The following is a 19,567-nucleotide window of genomic DNA, read 5'->3' on the forward strand; positions in this document are numbered from 1 at the left end:
TATTGCAGTGGAATTTATTAAAAAAGGGGGTGACTGTATTGTTGACTGGTTGGTAAGGTTATTTAATGTATGTATGACTCATGGTGAGGTGCCTGAGGATTGGCGGAATGCGTGCATAGTGCCATTGTACAAAGGCAAAGGGGATAAGAGTGAGTGCTCAAATTACAGAGGTATAAGTTTGTTGAGTATTCCTGGTAAATTATATGGGAGGGTATTGATTGAGAGGGTGAAGGCATATACAGAGCATCAGATTGGGGAAGAGCAGTGCGGTTTCAGAAGTGGTAGAGGATGTGTGGATCAGGTGTTTGCTTTGAAGAATGTATGTGAGAAATACTTAGAAAAGCAAATGGATTTGTATGTAGCATTTATGGATCTGGAGAAGGCATATGATAGAGTTGATAGAGATGCTCTGTGGAAGGTATTAAGAATATATGGTGTTGGAGGCAAGTTGTTAGAAGCAGTGAAAAGTTTTTATCGAGGATGTAAGGCATGTGTACGTGTAGGAAGAGAGGAAAGTGATTGGTTCTCAGTGAATGTAGGTTTGCGGCAGGGGTGTGTGATGTCTCCATGGTTGTTTAATTTGTTTATGGATGGGGTTGTAAGGGAGGTAAATGCAAGAGTCCTGGAAAGAGGGGCAAGTATGAAGTCTGTTGGGGATGAGAGAGCTTGGGAAGTGAGTCAGTTGTTGTTCGCTGATGATACAGCGCTGGTGGCTGATTCATGTGAGAAACTGCAGAAGCTGGTGACTGAGTTTGGTAAAGTGTGTGGAAGAAGAAAGTTGAGAGTAAATGTGAATAAGAGCAAGGTTATTAGGTACAGTAGGGGTGAGGGTCAAGTCAATTGGGAGGTGAGTTTGAATGGAGAAAAACTGGAGGAAGTGAAGTGTTTTAGATATCTGGGAGTGGATCTGTCAGCGGATGGAACCATGGAAGCGGAAGTGGATCATAGGGTGGGGGAGGGGGCGAAAATTTTGGGAGCCTTGAAAAATGTGTGGAAGTCGAGAACATTATCTCGGAAAGCAAAAATGGGTATGTTTGAGGGAATAGTGGTTCCAACAATGTTGTATGGTTGCGAGGCGTGGGCTATGGATAGAGATGTGCGCAGGAGGATGGATGTGCTGGAAATGAGATGTTTGAGGACAATGTGTGGTGTGAGGTGGTTTGATCGAGTAAGTAACGTAAGGGTAAGAGAGATGTGTGGAAATAAAAAGAGCGTGGTTGAAAGAGCAGAAGAGGGTGTTTTGAAATGGTTTGGGCACATGGAGAGAATGAGTGAGGAGAGATTGACCAAGAGGATATATGTGTCAGAGGTGGAGGGAACGAGGAGAAGAGGGAGACCAAATTGGAGGTGGAAAGATGGAGTGAAAAAGATTTTGTGTGATCGGGGCCTGAACATGCAGGAGGGTGAAAGGAGGGCAAGGAATAGAGTGAATTGGAGTCATATGGTATACAGGGGTTGACGTGCTGTCAGTGGATTGAATCAGGGCATGTGAGGCGTCTGGGGTGAACCATGGAGAGCTGTGTGGGTATGTATATTTGCGTGTGTGGACGTGTGTATGTACATGTGTATGGGGGGGGGGGGTTGGGCCATTTCTTTCGTCTGTTTCCTTGCGCTACCTCGCAAACGCGGGAGACAGCGACAAAGTATAAAAAAAAAAAAAAAAAAAAAAAATATATATATATATATATATATATATATATATATATATATATATATATATATATATGCAGTACGATAGTGCAGTAAAGGCCCATTGAAACCAAAATAAAAGGCCATAGAGCAGTGGTTATGAATAGATAGTGGAGTAAAAGGCCACTAAAAAAATGGCCAGAGAGTTAATGGGTTTGATGGTAGAAGAGATGGCTCACTTTTATGAGAGATGTGAGTATGGTTGATGATGAGGGGGGGGAGGGGTTGTGGTGGGCAAACAGGAGCTTGTGAGCTGGATGGGTTGTGAGTTAGAAAATGATTCTGTTCATTGTTCTAACAAATGGCCTTCCTTTGTAGTCGTCAAAGAAAAGGAGTTGAAACGAAGGCGTCCGTGATTGTAAGGGATGTTTTGAGAGTATGAGGGACCTCATGACTCACAACCAGACGCACACATAACTCATAACCAGACGCACACATAACTCATAACCAGACCCACACAAAACCAGACGAATACGTAACTCATAAGCAGACGCACACATAACTCACAACCAGACCCACACATAACTCATAACCAGACCCACACATAACTCACAACCAGACCTACACATAACTCACAACCAGACCCACACATAACTCACAACCAGACCCACACATAACTCATAACCAGACGCACACATAACTCATAACCAGACGCAGACATAACTCACAACCAGACCCACACATAACTCATAACCAGACGCAGACATAACTCACAACCAGACGGACACATAACTCATAACCAGACCCACACATAACTCATAACCAGACGCACACATAACTCACAACCAGACCTACACATAACTCATAACCAGACGCACACATAACTCACAACCAGACCCACACATAACTCAACCAGACCCACACATAACTCATAACCAGACGCACACATAACTCACAACCAGACCCACACATAACTCACAACCAGACGCACACATAACTCACAACCAGACCCACACATAACTCACAACCAGACCCACACATAACTCATAACCAGACGCACACATAACTCACAACCAGACCCACACATAACTCACAACCAGACGCACACATAACTCACAACCAGACCCACACATAACTCACAACCAGACCCACACATAACTCACAACCAGACCCACACATAACTCATAACCAGACCCACACATAACTCACATACAGACGCACACATAACTCATAACCAGACCCACACATAACTCATAACCAGACGCACACATAACTCATAACCAGACGCACACATAACTCACATACAGACGCACACATAACTCATAACCAGACCCACACATAACTCATAACCAGACGCACACATAACTCACATACAGACGCACACATAACTCACATACAGACGCACACATAACTCATAACCAGACCCACACATAACTCACAGACGCACACATAACTCATAACCAGACCCACACATAACTCATAACCAGACCCACACATAACTCATAACCAGACGCACACATAACTCATAACCAGACCCACACATAACTCACAACCAGACCCACACATAACTCACAACCAGACCCACACATAACTCACATACAGACGCACACATAACTCATAACCAGACCCACACATAACTCATGACCAGACCCACACATAACTCATAACCAGACCCACACATAACTCATAACCAGACCCACACATAACTCATAACCAGACCCACACATAACTCACAACCAGACCCACACATAACTCATAACCAGACCCACACATAACTCACAACCAGACCCACACATAACTCATAACCAGACGCACACATAACTCACAACCAGACCCACACATAACTCATAACCAGACCCACACATAACTCACAACCAGACCCACACATAACTCATAACCAGACCCACACATAACTCACAACCAGACCCACACATAACTCACAACCAGACCCACACATAACTCACAACCAGACCCACACATAACTCACAACCAGACCCACACATAACTCATAACCAGACCCACACATAACTCACAACCAGACCCACACATAACTCACAACCAGACCCACACATAACTCACAACCAGACCCACACATAACTCACAACCAGACCCACACATAACTCATAACCAGACCCACACATAACTCACAACCAGACCCACACATAACTCATAACCAGACCCACACATAACTCACAACCAGACCCACACATAACTCATAACCAGACCCACACATAACTCACAACCAGACGAAGCCAATACTGTGTCACTCAAAGATGTGTTTCAGTGTTGGGTCACGCTGTCTTAACACACACACACAATTACCAATACGTTATAGTGCCGACAAACGGCTCGCTGAACGCTTTCTTACTGACATGTCACGTATGACAGGTTCATGACCCCCCCCCCCCCCCAAAAAAAAAAAAAAAACATCGGCCGTGGGTCAGTCACGAAGAGCGGTGGTCCACAGATCAAGTCCCTGTGGCACGCCACTTCTCACCCTCCACCCATTTTGGAAAAGACGGTGGTCCACAGATCAAGTCCCTGTGGCACGCCACTTCTCACCCTCCACCCATTTGGAAAAGACGGTGGTTCACACATCAAGTTCCTGTGGCACGCCACTTCTCACCCTCCACCCATTTTGGAAAAGACGGTGGTCCACAGATCAAGTCCCTGTGGCACGCCACTTCTCACCCTCCACCCATTTGGAAAAGACGGTGGTCCACAGATCAAGTCCCTGTGGCACGCCACTTCTCACCCTCCACCCATTTTGGAAAAGACGGTGGTCCACAGATCAAGTCCCTGTGGCACGCCACTTCTCACCCTCCACCCATTTTGGAAAAGACGGTGGTCCACAGATCAAGTCCCTGTGGCACGCCACTTCTCACCCTCCACCCATTTGGAAAAGACGGTGGTCCACAGATCAAGTCCCTGTGGCACGCCACTTCTCACCCTCCACCCATTTGGAAAAGACGGTGGTTCACACATCAAGTCCCTGTGGCACGCCACTTCTCACCCTCCACCCATTTTGGAAAAGACGGTGGTCCACAGATCAAGTCCCTGTGGCACGCCACTTCTCACCCTCCACCCATTTTGGAAAAGACGGTGGTCCACAGATCAAGTCCCTGTGGCACGCCACTTCTCACCCTCCACCCATTTGGAAAAGACGGTGGTCCACAGATCAAGTCCCTGTGGCACGCCACTTCTCACCCTCCACCCATTTTAAAAAAGACGGTAGTTCACACATCAGGTCCCTGTGGCACGCCACTTCTCACCCTCCACCCATTTTGGAAAAGACGGTGGTCCACAGATCAAGTCCCTGTGGCACGCCACTTCTCACCCTCCACCCATTTTGGAAAAGACGGTGGTCCACAGATCAAGTCCCTGTGGCACGCCACTTCTCACCCTCCACCCATTTTGGAAAACGCAGATCTTTGAACATATATTCTTTGTCTCCGCTCCACTGATTTCTTAGCGAAGACCACATTCCCCAGGGTCGTGTATGTATACACCCTGTTCGCACCCCACCCTCTTGCCTGTGGTCTATGCTAGTTGATGGGGGGTCTTTATTAAGAATAGATTTGATAAGGATAATGAAGAATTTATTTGATATGAATCACACAGCCAAAGACAGAATGTACAAAGTAGAGCGATCAAAGACGCGGGTCTGTACCAAAAGATGGTGGGTCTGTTGCTGTGGTGGTCAATACGAGGGTTGGTGATGGGTCTGTTGCTGTGGTGGTCAATACGAGGGTTGGTGATGGGTCTGTTGCTGTGGTGGTCAATACTGGGATGGGTCTGTTGCTGTGGTGGTCAATACTGGGATGGGTCTGTTGCTGTGGTGGTCAATACTGGGATGGGTCTGTTGCTGTGGTGGTCAATACTGGGATGGGTCTGTTGCTGTGGTGGTCAATACTGGGATGGGTCTGTTGCTGTGGTGGTCAATACGAGGGTTGGTGATGGGTCTGTTGCTGTGGTGGTCAATACTGGGATGGGTCTGTTGCTGTGGTGGTCAATACGAGGGTTGGTGATGGTCTGTTGCTGCGGTGGTCAATACTGGGATGGGTCTGTTGCTGTGGTGGTCAATACGAGGGTTGGTGATGGTCTGTTGCTGTGGTGGTCAATACTGGGATGGGTCTGTTGCTGTGGTGGTCAATACGAGGGTTGGTGATGGGTCTGTTGCTGTGGTGGTCAATACGAGGGTTGGTGATGGGTCTGTTGCTGTGGTGGTCAATACGAGGGTTGGTGATGGGTCTGTTGCTGTGGTGGTCAATACGAGGGTTGGTGATGGGTCTGTTGCTGTGGTGGTCAATACGAGGGTTGGTGATGGTCTGTTGCTGTGGTGGTCAATACGAGGGTTGGTGATGGGTCTGTTGCTGTGGTGGTCAATACGAGGGTTGGTGATGGGTCTGTTGCTGTGGTGGTCAATACGAGGGTTGGTGATGGGTCTGTTGCTGTGGTGGTCAATACGAGGGTTGGTGATGGGTCTGTTGCTGTGGTGGTCAATACGAGGGTTGGTGATGGGTCTGTTGCTGTGGTGGTCAATACGAGGGTTGGTGATGGTCTGTTGCTGTGGTGGTCAATACGAGGGTTGGTGATGGGTCTGTTGCTGTGGTGGTCAATACGAGGGTTGGTGATGGGTCTGTTGCTGTGGTGGTCAATACGAGGGTTGGTGATGGGTCTGTTGCTGTGGTGGTCAATACGAGGGTTGGTGATGGTCTGTTGCTGTGGTGGTCAATACAAGGGTAGTGATGGGTCTGTTGCTGTGGTGGTCAATACGAGGGTTGGGATGGGTCTGTTGCTGTGGTGGTCATAGCGAGGGTTGGTGATGGGTCTGTTGCTGTGGTGGTCAATACGAGGGTTGGGATGGGTCTGTTGCTGTGGTGGTCAATACAAGGGTTGGGATGGGTCTGGTGCTGTGGTGGTCAATACGAGGGTTGGTGATGGGTCTGTTGCTGTGGTGGTTCAATACGTGGGTTGGTTGATGGGTCTGTTGCTGTGGTGGTCAATACGAGGGTTGGTGATGGGTCTGTTGCTGTGGTGGTCAATACAAGGGTTGGGATGGGTCTGTTGCTGTGGTGGTCAATACAAGGGTTGGGATGGGTCTGTTGCTGTGGTGGTCAATACGAGGGTTGGTGATGGGTCTGTTGCTGTGGTGGTCAATACGAGGGTTGGTGATGGGTCTGTTGCTGTGGTGGTCAATACAAGGGTTGGGATGGGTCTGTTGCTGTGGTGGTCAATACGAGGGTTGGGATGGGTCTGTTGCTGTGGTGGTCAATACGAAGGGTTGGGATGGGTCTGTTGCTGTGGTGGTCAATACAAGGGTTGGGATGGATCTGTTGCTGTGGTGGTCAATACGAGGGTTGGTGATGGGTCTGTTGCTGTGGTGGTCAATACGAGGGTTGGGATGGGTCTGTTGCTGTGGTGGTCAATACAAGGGTTGGGATGGGTCTGTTGCTGTGGTGGTCAATACAAGGGTTGGGATGGGTTTGTTGCTGTGGTGGTCAATACGAGGGTTGGTGATGGGTCTGTTGCTGTGGTGGTCAATACGAGGGTTGGTGTGGGTCTGTTGCTGTGGTGGTCAATACGAGGGTTGAGATGGGTCTGTTGCTGTGGTGGTCAATACGAGGGTTGGGATGGGTCTGTTGCTGTGGTGGTCAATACAAGGGTTGGGATGGGTCTGTTGCTGTGGTGGTCAATACGAGGGTTGGTGATGGGTCTGTTGCTGTGGTGGTCAATACGAGGGTTGGTGTGGGTCTGTTGCTGTGGTGGTCAATACGAGGGTTGAGATGGGTCTGTTGCTGTGGTGGTCAATACGAGGGTTGGTGATGGGTCTGTTGCTGTGGTGGTCAATACGAGGGTTGGTGATGGGTCTGTTGCTGTGGTGGTCAATACGAGGGTTGAGATGGGTCTGTTGCTGTGGTGGTCAATACGAGGGTTGAGATGGGTCTGTTGCTGTGGTGGTCAATACAAGGGTTGGGATGGGTCTGTTGCTGTGGTGGTCAATACGAGGGTTGGTGATGGGTCTGTTGCTGTGGTGGTCAATACGAGGGTTGGGATGGGTCTGTTGCTGTGGTGGTCAATACGAGGGTTGATGATGCGTCTGTTGCTGTGGTGGTCAATACGAGGGTTGGTGATGGGTCTGTTGCTGTGGTGGTCAATACGAGGGTTGGTGATGGGTCTGTTGCTGTGGTGGTCAATTCGAGGGTTGGTGATGGGTCTGTTGCTGTGGTGGTCAATACGAGGGTTGGGATGGGTCTGTTGCTGTGGTGGTCAATACTGGGATGGGTCTGTTGCTGTGGTGGTCAATACTAGGATGGGTCTGTTGCTGTGGTGGTCAATACTGGGATGGGTCTGTTGCTGTGGTGGTCAATACTAGGATGGGTCTGTTGCTGTGGTGGTCAATACGAGGGTTGGTGATGGGTCTGTTGCTGTGGTGGTCAATACGAGGGTTGAGATGGGTCTGTTGCTGTGGTGGTTAATACGAGGGTTGGTGATGGGTCTGTTGCTGTGGTGGTCAATTCGAGGGTTGGTGATGGTCTGTTGCTGTGGTGGTCAATACGAGGGTTGGGATGGGTCTGTTGCTGTGGTGGTCAATACGAGGGTTGATGATGCGTCTGTTGCTGTGGTGGTCAATACGAGGGTTGGTGATGGGTCTGTTGCTGTGGTGGTCAATACGAGGGTTGGTGATGGGTCTGTTGCTGTGGTGGTCAATTCGAGGGTTGGTGATGGGTCTGTTGCTGTGGTGGTCAATACGAGGGTTGGGATGGGTCTGTTGCTGTGGTGGTCAATACTGGGATGGGTCTGTTGCTGTGGTGGTCAATACTAGGATGGGTCTGTTGCTGTGGTGGTCAATACTGGGATGGGTCTGTTGCTGTGGTGGTCAATACTAGGATGGGTCTGTTGCTGTGGTGGTCAATACGAGGGTTGGTGATGGGTCTGTTGCTGTGGTGGTCAATACTAGGATGGGTCTGTTGCTGTGGTGGTCAATACGAGGGTTGGGATGGGTCTGTTGCTGTGGTGGTCAATACTAGGATGGGTCTGTTGCTGTGGTCAATACGAGGGTTGGTGATGGGTCTGTTGCTGTGGTGGTCAATACTGGGATGGGTCTGTTGCTGTGGTGGTCAATACTGGGATGGGTCTGTTGCTGTGGTGGTCAATACTAGGATGGGTCTGTTGAACGGTTGGTGATGGTCAGTAGCTGAGGTGGTCAATACTGGGATGGGTCTGTTGCTGTGGTGGTCAATACGGTGGGATGGGTCTGTTGCTGTGTGTGGTCAAAACTAGGATGGGTCTGTTGCTGTGGTGGTCAAACTAGGGTGGTGATGGTCTGTTGCTGTGGTGGTCAATACGAGGGTTGGTGATGGGTCTGTTGCTGTGGTGGTCAATACGAGGGTTGGGATGGGTCTGTTGCTGTGGTGGTCAATACGAGGGTTGGTGATGGGTCTGTTGCTGTGGTGGTCAATACGAGGTTGGTGATGGGTCTGTTGCTGTGGTGGTCAATACTGGGATGGGTCTGTTGCTGTGGTGGTCAATACTGGGATGGGTCTGTTGCTGTGGTGGTCAATACGAGGGTTGGTGATGGGTCTGTTGCTGTGGTGGTCAATACGAGGGTTGGTGATGGGTCTGTTGCTGTGGTGGTCAATACTGGGATGGGTCTGTTGCTGTGGTGGTCAATACGAGGGTTGGGATGGGTCTGTTGCTGTGGTGGTCAATACGAGGATTGGTGATGGGTCTGTTGCTGTGGTGGTCAATACGAGGATTGGTGATGGTCTGTTGCTGTGGTGGTCAATACGAGGGTTGGTGATGGTCTGTTGCTGTGGTGGTCAATACGAGGATTGGTGATGGGTCTGTTGCTGTGGTGGTCAATACGAGGGTTGGTGATGGTCTGTTGCTGTGGTGGTCAATACGAGGATTGGTGATGGTCTGTTGCTGTGGTGGTCAATACGAGGGTTGGTGATGGTCTGTTGCTGTGGTGGTCATTACGAGGGTTGGTGATGGGTCTGTTGCTGTGGTGGTCAATACGAGGATTGGTGATGGGTCTGTTGCTGTGGTGGTCAGTACGAGGATTGGTGATGGTCTGTTGCTGTGGTGGTCAATACGAGGGTTGGGATGGGTCTGTTGCTGTGGTGGTCAATACTAGGATGGGTCTGTTGGGTGGTCAATACAGATGGGACTCATCATCAAGTGGTCTGTACGAGCTGGGATCGCCTTGATAAGGTAATAGTGCCGAACTGCAACAAGGGGACGAGGGATCTCCGGTGAGAGAGAGTGGCGGTGATGGTGGCGGGGTCGGGATAGTCGCTATTGTCTAGAATGTCTCATTAGGAGTAGGGAATGGTCGTTAAGAGCTGGGGAATGGTAATGGGAATGGAGGACCAGTACGGGAGACACCCATTTAACGACCAGTCCCAAAAAGACGAGGAGGAGGGTAATGAGGAAGACCAGATGGAAGGGTAGCATAGTCCACCCTCCTTCTGATCTCCGTTTTCTGTCGTTCGAGGTTATTCAAAAGCCTCACCTGGTTTTTTTTTTATATATATATATACCTTTTAAGACCCAGTGTCGCCTGATGGCTGCCCATTAGGACTATTAACAATGGAATCAGTCTTACGTGGAAGTGAACCAAGAACAATTTTAAATTGAATATAGCCATAGGTTTTATTCCCGTTTTCTGTCATCTCTTTACACACATACACAATTTCCAGTCCACATACACTCACTTATTTAATCTGATTTACGAAAGAAAAAGAAATAATTAGCAAACATAATAGCTGATAAATTCTCTTATAAAAATCTTCCTTCTCTCATATAGAAATCTTCTTTCTGATAAATTCTCATATAGAAATCTTCTCTCTGATAAATTCTCATGTAGAAATCTCCTTTCTGATAAATTCTCATATAGAAATCTCTCTGATAAATTCTCAGACAGAAATCTTCTCTGATAAATTCTCATATAGAAATCTCTCTGATAAATTCTCATATAGAAATCTTTCTTATAGAAATCTTCTCTGATAAATTCTCATATAGAAATCTTCTTTCTGATAAATTCTCATATAGAAATCTTCCTTCTGATAAATTCTCATATAGAAATCTTCTTTCTGATAAATTCTCATATAGAAATCTTCCTTCTGATAAATTCTCATATAGAAATCTTTCTGATAGATTCTCATATAGAAATCTTCTTTCTGATAAATTCTCATAGAAATCTTCCTTCTGATAAATTCTCATATAAAAATCTTCTTTCTGATAAATTCTCATATAGAAATCTTCTTTCTGATAAATTCTCATATAGAAATCTTCCTTCTGATAAATTCTCATATAGAAATCTTCTTTCTGATAAATTCTCATATAGAAATCTTCCTTCTGATAAATTCTCATAAAGAAATCTTTCTGATAAATTCTCATATAGAAATCTTCTTTCTGATAAATTCTCATATAGAAATCTTCCATCTGATAAATTCTCATATAGCAATCTTCTTTCTGATAAATTCTCATATAGAAATCTTCTCTGATAAATTCTCATATAGAAATCTTTCTGATAAATTCTCATATAGAAATCTTCCTTCTGATAAATTCCCATATAGAAATCTTCCCTCTGATAAATTCATATAGAAATCTTCTCTCTGATAAATTCTCATATAGAAATCTGTCTGATAAATTCTCATATAGAAATCTTCTTTCTGATAAATTCTCATATAGAAATCATCTTTCTGATAAATTCTCATATAGAAATCTCTCTGATAAATTCTCATATAGAAATCTTCTCTCTGATAAATTCTCATATAGAACTCTTCTCTCTGATAAATTCTCATATAGAAATCTTCCTTCTGATAAATTCTCATATAGAAATCTTCCTTCTGATAAATTCTCATATAGAAATCTTCCTTCTGATAAATTCTCATGTAGAAATCTTCCTTCTGATAAATTCTCATATAGAAATCTTCCTTCTGATAAATTCTCATATAGAAATCTTATTTCTGATAAATTCTCATATAGAAATCTTATTTCTGATAAATTCTCATATAGAAATCTTCCTTCTGATAAATTCTCATATAGAAATCTCTTTCTCATATAGAAATCTTTGATAAATTCTCATATAGAAATCTTCTCTCTGATAAATTCTCATATAGAAATCTTATTTCTGATAAATTCTCATATAGAAATCTTATTTCTGATAAATTCTCATATAGAAATCTTCCTTCTGATGAATTCTCATATAGAAATCTTCTTTCTGATAAATTCTCATATAGAAATCTTATTTCTGATAAATTCTCATATAGAAATCTTTGATAAATTCTCATATAGAAATCTTTTTTCTGATAAATTCTCATATAGAAATCTTCCTTCTGATAAATTCTCATAGAAATCTTCTTTCTGATAAATTCTCATATAGAAATCTTCTTTCATATAGAAATCTTTCTGATAAATTCTCATATAGAAATCTTCCTTCTGATAAATTCTCATATAGAAATCATCTTTCATCTTCTCCTTGGAATTATGGTAAGTATTAATACACACAAGACTCTGGTATTTCATTCATACGACATCCAATATTGACCAACTGGATACACAAGGTTTGGTTTGCATTAAGGTCAAGGTGGATGAGCATTTGTTGAGTATTTGTTGAGCATTAATACATTTACGAAGGTCCTCCATATTACCATGTACCCTCCCACTTGGAGAGAGGGTGGAGGAGACATGGCCTAGGACGACCAAAACCAATGACTGAGGACTTATCCAAACTTAAGATTTATATATATATATATATATATATATATATATATATATATATAGCAGAGGATGCCACTATAGGTTCGGTAATATACATACATTTCCACCAGTAATAATAATCTCTCTCTTTTTAAGGTCTTTGTAACAAAGAAAAAATTCATCAACAAAGTTTTGAAAGAGTTTGTTGACCGCGACCTCGAATTCACGAGGCTCGTTGTTGGAACCACTTGTATACGTGAGGCTTATTCTGGCAGCCCTTTGCCGCTTCGCTGTAAATACTTTTAGAATAAGTCGTACAACTCATCCTCGGATACTTTTAAGGATTCGCCCAAGTCCCCTCGGTGTTTGAATGTTAACATTAGCCTCGTCTTAGGTATTGCATGTGATTTAAACGCGTAAAAGCATAATGAAAACGCAGGGAACGCCACCAGTGGTCGAATGCACCTAGACTATCGTAGAATGAGCCCAACCTGCGCACACGGCTGGTAGGAGACGTGTAATGTGTGCGCAGCTTATAGTGTGTTGTTTCCCGCCAAAAACTAATTCAAAAAAAAAAAAAAAATAAAAAAGGACATAAAAGTAATGAAAGTGGAACACTGCAAGTAGAGTTGCCCATAAGGATTTCAGTGACATATTTATAAACGCGTAGACACACGGAAGGGTAACGTGTATCAAAGCAACGATACGGCAATGTTCCACAGTCATAGATGAAAGCATTGGATCCTATTGGTATCTCGTACTAAGGTTTAGGATTTTAGACTTAAGATGTGGTAACGATCCTCAGCTGTTACTAAAGTTAGATTCATATCAGAGAGCTGGCATCCCCTTTACCTTAATACAAATCCAAAGTTGTTGTATCGTACAAAATAACATTTTGTTATTTTTTTTATCTTGACTACATCATATCGGCCATTATCAGGAGAAGGCAGAAGAAATTATACATATAATTATCTCTCTAACAAAAGAAATTTTCATTTAGGTGACTAGAGTAAAGGCATTACTGTATACGTATTGTAACTAGACTGCAATAAAGAATTTACTGTATCATCACTATAACTGGACTAGTAACATTATAACTGTATCATCACTATAACTGGACTAGTAACATTATAACTGTATCATCACTACAACTGGACTAGTAACATTATAACTGTAGACGACACTTCCATTCCCTCAGTATCTCTCCCACACTTGCGCTACTGTATCTTCACTACAGGCCATACCTGTCTGACCTCCTATGGACATTCCTGCATGACAAATGACATGGGTGAGGGGGGAGGTCAGCCTCCTCTTGTATGACCCTCCCACACGAAGTTTGAGGTCACAGCCAAATAACAGCACCTAAAAGACCCTTCACAGTTGCATTTGAATGGAGCCTAGAACTCGGCCCTTTCATTCAGTCAAAATAGACACGTTTGGCATTGTCTTCAGCCTATGATGAATAGGAACATCTTATATCTATGTTTTCCTAACCATCTATCAAGGTTACATTTGAGGACTGGGTGATGTATATATAGGATTACTGTAGCGTGAGGCAGGGTTGTAAACTACATCATTTGCATACAGATTTCTGGGGTCTTGGGCATGGCTTTGGGTGGAGGAGGTGATGGGTGGTTTGGTGACGTTGCATAGCATTGGCTTGGCCCATCTCAGTGATGTGGGGATTGTACTGGTAAGTGTTATAGTCCCATTGTGTAGTTCCTGTATGCCTGAATTGTGAGGGACTTGAAGAGGATGATGGTGTGTGTGAAGAGCTTAGATACAGGTGTAGTTATGATGAAACATTAGCAGTGTTATGATCCATGGTGCCATGCCAAGTTTCCCTTCCTTCCTCTCCCAGATGCAGGCTCATTGGCGTGGTCCACTGTTGACGTAGGGGAAGTCCTGACCCGCTATCAGTAGCCAAGAAGAGAGGGAAGAGCTATTGAGATAAGCTGGAGGGAAGAGCCATTAAGATAAGCTGGAGGGAAGAGCCATTAAGATAAGCTGGAGGGAAGAGCCATTGAGAGCTATTGAGGTAGCTGGGAGGGAAGAGACACTGAGGTAGCTGGAGGGAAGAGCCATTGAGATAAGCTGAAGGGAAGAGCCATTGAAATAAGCTGGAGGGAAGAGCCATTGAGATAAGCTGGAGGGAAGAGCCATTGAAATAAGCTGGAGGGAAGAGCCATTAAGATAAGCTGGAGGGAAGAGCCATTAAGATAAGCTGGAGGGAAGAGCCATTGAGATAAGCTGGAGGGAAGAGCCATTGATGTAGCTGGAGGGAAAAGCCATTGGAGTAAGCTGGAGGGAAGAGCCATTTAGATAAGCTGAAGGGAAGAGCCATTGAGATAAGCTGGAGGGAAGAGCCATTGATGTAGCTGGAGGGAAGAGCCATTGAGATAAGCTGGAGGGAAGAGCCATTGAGATAAGCTGAAGGGAAGAGCCATTGAGATAAGCTGGAGGGAAGAGCCATTGAGGTAGCTGGGGGGAAAAGCCATTGGGGTAAGCTGGAGAAAAGAACCATTAGGGTAGCTGGAGGGAAAAAGCTATTGAGGTAGCTGGAGAGGAAGAGCCATTGAGGTAGCTGGAGGGAAAAGCTATTGAGGTAGCTGAAGAGGAAGAGCCATTGAGGTAACTGAAGGGAACATCCATTGGGGTAAGCTGGAGGGAAGAAGCTATTGAGGTAGCTGGAGAGGAAGAGCCATCGAGGTAGCTGGAGGGAAAAGCTATTGAGGTAGCTGAAGGGAAGACTCATTGAGATAGCTGGAGGGAACAGATATATATATATATATATATATATATATATATATGTATATACCAATGACGTCTTAGCTGCGTCTCTTCCTTCTATATCAACTGACTGTTTTCCCTCTCTTGTGTCTCCCCTGATGATGTGATCATCACACGAAAGTGCACTTGGGAACTTGTTTCATTTTCTAGTGGATTTATCAGCATTCAACGAGATCACGCACACTTTGTGATTTCTTGCAATATATATATATATATATATATATATATATATATATATATATATATATATATATATATATATATATATATGCTCTCAAAATGTCTTAACATCCAACACAAACACGCAGACCTAAACACACCCTCCTACCGCCTTCTCTGAATAGAAATTAAGATGTATCTATTCATATATATATATATATATATATATATATATATATATATATATATATATATATATATATATGTATATATATGTTCATGTCTGGGCTTTCGTCTTCGTCAACACCACTAATCTATATACATCATAAACACCGACTTAACCTATTCCATTTATATAAGTCCACCATGCAACAGCCACACATCAAGACGTCAAACGCTGAAATGCTCAGATCCCAACCCCTCCTGGGGTCGAACGGGAGCCCATATATATATATATATATATATATATATATATATATATATATATATATATATATATATATATACACAAGCAACTAAATGTCATTGGAAGCTCATTAATCATTTAATATGTATTGTATTATTTTTTGGGGGTGGGCTTGCCAACTGGAGACTAGGTTTTGTATCACCCACAAGAGTTCATTGTCTTTGTAATTTTGCTGCACAGTCTATCCTTCGTTCTAAAGCTCCATCTCTTGTCTATCTTGTGTTCGATGGTACTTCACTAGCCATTTTCAATGTGTTGTAGGGTCTTACGTAGCTTAGTCTATCAATATCTTTTTTTGGGTCAAGGTTAAGTCTGTCTTTGATTATTTTTCCCTTTTTTTTTCGCCTCACACGTGTACGTACTTGTATGCAGCTTGGGCTGCTGACTGAGCCTTTGTACTGCCGTCGCTCACTGAGGAAAGTGGAAAAAAAGAAAGACGTGGTAGGAGTATTCCGGCAAACGTCTGACTGTGAGCTAATGGAGCATGTATTAAAGGATGATAAGTGTAGCAACCTGTGTTTGATTAACCTTTCTCTATTCAGGAGGCGATCCAACTCCCCAAGCAGAAAAATCGACCTCCAGGAATATATATGTACATATATATATGATTTATGTACACGTATATATATGTATATGCCTTTGTATGTATGTATTTGTATATGTACGTGTGTGGACGTGTATGTATAGACATGTGTATGTGGGTGGGTTAGAAAATTCTTTCGTCTGTTTGTATATATATATATATATATATATATATATATATCCTCCCTGGGGATAGGGGAGAAAGAATACTTCCCACGTATTCCCTGCGTGTCGTAGAAGGCGACTAAAAGGGAAGGGAGCGGAGGGCTGGAAATCTTCCCCTCTCATTTTTCTTCCCAAAAGAAGGAACAGAGAAGGGGGCCAGGTGAGGATATTCACTCAAAGGCCCAGTCCTCTGTTCTTAACGCTACCTCGCTAATGCGGGAAATGGCGAATAGTATGAAAGAAAGATATATATAGTGGATCATAGGGTGGGGGAGGGGGCGAAAATTTTGGGAGCCTTGAAAAATGTGTGGAAGTCGAGAACATTATCTCGGAAAGCAAAAATGGGTATGTTTGAGGGAATAGTGGTTCCAACAATGCTGTATGGTTGCGAGGCGTGGGCTATGGATAGAGATGTGCGCAGGAGGATGGATGTGCTGGAAATGAGATGTTTGAGGACAATGTGTGGTGTGAGGTGGTTTGATCGAGTAAGTAACGTAAGGGTAAGAGAGATGTGTGGAAATAAAAAGAGCGTGGTTGAGAGAGCAGAAGAGGGTGTTTTGAAATGGTTTGGGCACATGGAGAGAATGAGTGAGGAGAGATTGACCAAGAGGATATATGTGTCGGAGGTGGAGGGAACGAGGAGAAGAGGGAGACCAAATTGGAGGTGGAAAGATGGAGTGAAAAAGATTTTGTGTGATCGGGGCCTGAACATGCAGGAGGGTGAAAGGAGGGCAAGAAATAGAGTGAATTGGAGTCATGTGGTATACAGGGGTTGACGTGCTGTCAGTGGATTGAAGCAAGGCATGTGAAGCGTCTGGGGTAAACCATGGAAAGCTGTGTAGGTATGTATATTTGCGTGTGTGGACGTGTGTATGTACATGTGTATGGGGGGGGGGGGGTTGGGCCATTTCTTTCGTCTGTTTCCTTGCGCTACCTCGCAAACGCGGGAGACAGCGACAAAGTATAAAAAAAAAAAAAAAATATATATATATATATATATATATATATATATATATATATATATATATATATATATATATATATCTGTTCCTTCTTTTGGAAAATTCCCTCAAAGGCCCAGTCCTCTGTTCTTAATGCTACCTCGCTAACGCGGGAAATGGCGAATAGTTTAAAAGAAAAAAAAATATATACATAGAGAGAGACTTTTGGATGTTAATGTGCTGAGAGGTGCAACTGGAGGGATGTCTCATGATCAATATCTTGTGGCGGCGAAGGTGAAGATTTGTAGAGGTTTTAAGAGAAGAGAGAATGTTGGGGTTAAGAGAGTGGTGCGAGTAAGTGAGCTTAAGAAGGAGACTTGTGTGAGGAAGCACCAGGAGAGATTGAGTGCAGAAAGGAAAAAGATGAGAACAAAGGAGGTAAGGGGAGTGGGGGAGGAATGGGATGTTTTTAGGGAAGCAGTGATGGCTTGCGCAAAAGATGCTTGTGGCATGAGAATCGTGGGAGGTGGGCAGATTAAAAAGGGTTGTGAGTGGTGGGATGAAGAAGTAAGATTATAAGTGAAAGAGAAGAGAGAGGCGTTTGGACGATTTTTGCAGGGAAGTAATGTATATGACTGGGAAATGTATAAAAGAAAGATACAGGAAGTCAAGAGAAAGGTGCAAGGGGTGAAAAAAAGGGCAAATGAGAGTTGGGGTGAGAGAGTATCATTAAATTTTAGGGAGAATAAAAAGATGTTCTGGAAGGAGGTAAATAAAGTGCGTAAGACAAGGGAGCAAATGGGAACTTCAGTGAAGGGGGCTAATGGGGAGGTGATAACACTACAGTAGTGGTGATGTGAGAAGGAGATGGAGTGAGTATTTTGAAGGTTTGTTGAATGTGTTAGATGATAGAGTGGCAGATATAGGGTGTTTTGGTCGAGGTGGTGTGCGAAGTGAGAGGGGTCAGGGAGCTTTGCGGAAGATGAAAGCCGGCAAGGCAGCGGGTTTGGATGGTATTACTGTGGAATTTATTAAAAAAGGGGGTGACTGTATTGTTGACTGGTTGGTAAGGTTATTTAATGTATGTATGACTCATGGTGAGGTGCCTGAGGATTGGCGGAATGCTTGCATAGTGCCATTGTACAAAGGCAAAGGGGATAAAAGTGAGTGCTCAAATTACAGAGGTATAAGTTTGTTGAGTATTCCTGGTAAATTATATGGGAGGGTATTGATTAAGAGGGTGAAGGCATGTACAGAGCATCAGATTGGGTAAGAGCAGTGTGGTTTCAGAAGTGGTAGAAGATATGTGGATCAGGTGTTTGCTTTGAAGAATGTACGGGAGAAAAACTTAAAAAACAGATCGATATGTATGTAGCATTTAAGGATCTGGAGAGGGCATATGATAGAGTTGATAGAGATGCTCTGTGGAAGGTATTAAGAATATATGGTGTGGGTGGCAAGTTGTTAGAAGCAGTGAAAAGTTTTTATCGAGGATGTAAGGCATGTGTACGTGTAGGAAGAGAGGAAAGTGATTGGTTCTCAGTGAATGTAGGTTTGCGGCAGGGGTGTGCGATGTCTCCATGGTCGTTTGATTTGTTTATGGATGAGGTTGTTAGGGAGGTAAATGCAAGAGTTTTGGAGAGAGGGGCAAGTATGTAGTCCGTTGTGGATGAGAGAGCTTGGGAAGTGAGTCAGTTGTTAGCTGATGATACAGCGCTGGTGGCTGATTCATGTGAGAAACTGCAGAAGCTGGTGACTGAGTTTGGTAGTGTGTGAAAGAAGAAAGTTGAAAGTAAATGTGAATAAGAGCAAGGTTATTAGGTACAGTAGAGTTGAGGGGCATGTTGATTGGGAAGTAAGTTTGAATGGAGAAAAACTAGAGGAAGTTAAGTGCTTTAGATACCTGGGAGTGGATTTGGCAGCGGATGGAACCATGGAAGTGGAAGTGAGTCACACGGTGGGGGAGGGGTCGAAAGTTCTGGGAACGTTGAAAAATGTGAGGAAGGCGAGAACGTTATCTCGGAAAGCAAAAATGGGTATGTTTGAAGGAATAGTGGTTCCAACAATGTTATATCGTTGTGAGGCATGGGCTATAGACAGGGTTGTGCGGAGGAGGATGGATGTT

At 44.1% G+C, this 19,567-nt stretch overlaps 1 long non-coding RNA gene across 1 annotated transcript; it reads left to right on the forward strand.

Moving 5' to 3' along the window:
• Positions 1–8,959: 8,959 nt before the first annotated feature.
• LOC139754710 (uncharacterized) lies at positions 8,960–16,262 on the forward strand. Its single transcript, XR_011713931.1, has 2 exons — positions 8,960–9,097; positions 9,770–16,262. It is a non-coding gene; the product is annotated as an uncharacterized lncRNA (long non-coding RNA).
• The last annotated feature ends 3,305 nt before the right edge of the window (positions 16,263–19,567 follow it).

The sequence above is a fragment of the Panulirus ornatus genome, chromosome 17 (assembly GCF_036320965.1).
Source record: "Panulirus ornatus isolate Po-2019 chromosome 17, ASM3632096v1, whole genome shotgun sequence".
Lineage (NCBI taxonomy): Eukaryota > Metazoa > Arthropoda > Malacostraca > Decapoda > Palinuridae > Panulirus > Panulirus ornatus.